Source organism: Mastomys coucha, unplaced genomic scaffold (assembly GCF_008632895.1).
Source record: "Mastomys coucha isolate ucsf_1 unplaced genomic scaffold, UCSF_Mcou_1 pScaffold12, whole genome shotgun sequence".
Taxonomy (NCBI): domain Eukaryota; kingdom Metazoa; phylum Chordata; class Mammalia; order Rodentia; family Muridae; genus Mastomys; species Mastomys coucha.
Genome location: NW_022196894.1, coordinates 86,892,137 through 86,895,589, shown reverse-complemented (window position 1 = coordinate 86,895,589; position 3,453 = coordinate 86,892,137). Strand labels below are relative to the sequence as shown.

General features: G+C 34.9%; 1 long non-coding RNA gene and 1 other non-coding gene across 2 annotated transcripts in view; both read left to right on the top strand.

Moving 5' to 3' along the window:
- Positions 1-3,453, top strand: part of LOC116086598 — a 44,209-nt gene that overhangs the window by 26,071 nt on the left and 14,685 nt on the right. The gene's annotated exons all lie outside the window — the stretch shown is intronic.
- LOC116086665 lies at positions 2,833-2,937 on the top strand. Its single transcript, XR_004117043.1, has one exon. It is a non-coding gene; the product is annotated as a U6 spliceosomal RNA (small nuclear RNA).

The window sequence follows — 3,453 nt, the reverse complement described above, 5'->3', positions numbered from 1 at the left end:
AGGGGAAACTGGGAATGGAGAAATTCGCATGTAAATAAAGAAAATATCTAAAATAAAAAAAAGAAATATTAAAGAAAATTGAATAGTTAGAATTATAAATATAATATCAATGAATCCTCATAACACACAGAAAAACAGACAGACAGACAGATACACACACACATTTACACACACACACACACACACACACACACGCACAATGAATAATTTGTGAACACAAGGGCACTCTTTCAATAGGTATAAAATAATATTAAATCCAACAAGTAGTTTCCATATAACTGAATATCCTATGCAAAACAATGAAGCTTGATTCTTTCTTTTGACAATGCAAAAACACCAAATAGATCATAAACCTAAATATAAGATCTAAAATCATATAACTCTTGCAATGAATATTTGTGACTTTTAGGCAAAAACTTCATTATGGTTAAAAAGTACATATACAAAAGAAAAAATTATATATTAGACATTATCAAAATTAAAACCTTTGGTTTTTAATGACATGTTCAGGTCAATCCATAAGATGGAAGATGATGTTCAAGTGGCCAACAAACACATGAATGATGCTGAATGACATTAGCCACCAGACAAATGAAAACTGCATTTTCACATGATATCACCTTGTACCCACTAGGATGGAGGTAGTAAAAGATTCAGATAATGACCATTGTTGCTGAGGATGTTGAGACAGTTGAACACTCACACACTAGAATGGGAAACCAAAATGGTAGAGGTATTTGAAAAATAACTTGTCCATTTCTTAAAAGGTTAAACACAAAAGTGGATCATATCACCCAATAATTCAGCTATTAGATATGTTCAAGTAGATGAAAACACATGTCTATCTAAAAACTTTTGCGTGAGTATAACATTATTATTCACAATAGGAAAAATATGGAAAAAGTAAGTTACTATAAGCTGATAAATGAGTAAATATTTTTGTCTATGAGGGAACATTGTTAAACAATGAAAAGAATTGAGGCATATATATATATATATATATATATATATATATATATATATATATATATACTGATTCTGTATAGGTTGTAAGAAATTTTAACTGATCCCAAATGGGTCCTGGACAGTAGAAGCCATGAGAAAGAATCATGACATAGTAGACATCACAGCATGAAACAGAGGACTCCTTACAATTGTCTTTATACTCTTTAGGTACTTTGAACTAGTCTGTTTGTGTTACCTATAGTCAGGTTTATTGGAAGCATTTCTAGACAAGCATGTTTCCATTTTGCAGTCGTTAATTTTTCCTTTGTGAGATGCTGAGGTCCTTGGTATCTGCTTCTCTTCTTTTGTCTATATTCATGGGATTTTGGTTCTCTGGAAGTTTTCTACAGAAACTCGTGCCTCTTGTATAGTTCTGGAACATATCCATCTGAGATAGAGAAGAAACAAGTAAACCATGTCAAAGTAAATTATATCACATATTACACCCTGAGAGCAGTTTTGTGTTTCTTCACTCCTCCCAGCCCCTCCTCCCTCTTCCCCTCCAATCTTCTACCTTTCCCTTCAGAAAAGAGCAGGCCTCCAAGGCATATCAAACAAACATGACATGAGTTACAATAAGACTAGGCACATGTCCACTAGGACGAAAAGGGTCCTAAGGGTAGGCAAAATAGTCAGAGACAGTCCCAGCTCCTACTGTTAGGAATTCTATAAAGCTTCCAAGCTCACACTTATAATATGTTTGCAGAAAACCTAGCTCAGAACCATACAGGCTTTGTAGTTGTTGCTTCAGTCTTTGTGAGCGCCTATGAGCCCTGCTTAGTTGATTGTGTAGAACATGTTCCTATGATGCCCTTGTCTCCTCTGGCTTCTACAATGTTTCCTTGCTCTCTTTCATGGGTTATCCCCCCCCCAGCCCACCCTCTGACAGTTCCTCATCCCATTCCTCCTCCCCTGTCTCCAAGAGGATGTCTCCACCCTATCCCTATCCCACCAAACCTCCCCACTCCCTGGGGCCTCAAGTTTCTCAAGGGTTAGGTGCATTTTCTCTCACTGAGGCCAGACCAGGCAGTCCTCTGATGTGTATATGTGTCGGGGGCTCATATCAGCTGATGCATTTGCCTGGTTGGTGCCTCAGTGTGTGAAAGATCATGGGGGTCCAGGTTAGTTGAGACTGCTGGTCTTCCTATGGGGTCATCCTCCTCCTCAGCTTCTTCTAGCCTTTCCATAATTATGAGTGATTTTTTTAAAATCAATCCTAGGATTCTTAAAACACACAAAGATATTGCAAATTTCTAGCTTGATAAATTAGAGAGGGTCTTCCTTATTACAGTCTTTGTAAGTTTTCATACTAAAGAGAACTGTTGATTGTTTTTTATTTTAAAATATTGTATTTAAAAAATAGGAGAATGCCATGTACAATACCCTCACCCCCATTACTTTTCAATAAATACCTAGCCACCAGAAAGAGTTTTAGAAACAAAATACAAAATATAATCCTATTGTTTGGGTGGAAACTAAATAGGAGGGAGTGCTGAAATGTTCAGATTACTGCTTAGGGTTTTAAATTTTTCTTTTTGAGCAAGAACCAAATAAATATTGTAGAAGTAGAGACGAAACTGAGATTATTGGGTCTCTGTAACAAGGAATCATGAAAGAATTGAAAAGTAAGACTCAACCAACAGAAAGACAAGAAATAAAAGTACTTTCCAGGCTATAGGAAAGACAGCAAACTGAACTGGACTGCAACAATGTGCCCTCTCCTTCTGTGCTGTTTTATACCTTTTCACAACGAGAAACAAACAGAGTAACAAACCCTCATCTTGCTCGCCTCCTTTGTCATGTCTCCATGTGAAATAACTCAATTATGTGCTTGCTTAAGCAGGATGTATACTAAAATTGGAACAATCTGGTAGATTAGCATGGCCTCTGGACAAGGCTGACATACAAGTTTTTGAAACATTTTTTTTTTTCTAAACAACTCTATCATTATAATAACTAAGCTGGGTAAAAATACAACAAAGAAAATAATCTTGATGAACTTAGGTTTAAAAATCTTCAATAAAATACTTATGAACCAAAATACAGACATACATCATGAGTTCTTTGTAAAAGGAATACTGCTTTTTCCACCTTTGACACTAGCACAAATTTGGTCTCCTTAAATAGCGTTGGAGCGTTTTTGTTTGTTTGTTTGTTTGTTTTTTTTGAATTATTGCTCCAAACAATAAATAACACAGCCCAGATTCTTATAAATGTATCATCAAATAAATACAAAACTGTTTATTTCCTTGGCACCAATCTCATCACTCTCACAGAAAAGGTTGAGGTTTTCAATTGAGCTAAAAATAAAATTACTGGTATTTGGTCCCTTAATGATAATATTTCTTTTTTTCCCACTTTTAAAAAGTTTTTTTTTTTAATTTTTTTTAACATTTAAAAACATATTTTAATTAAATAGAATTGAATCACATTCTTGTTTCCCTTTTG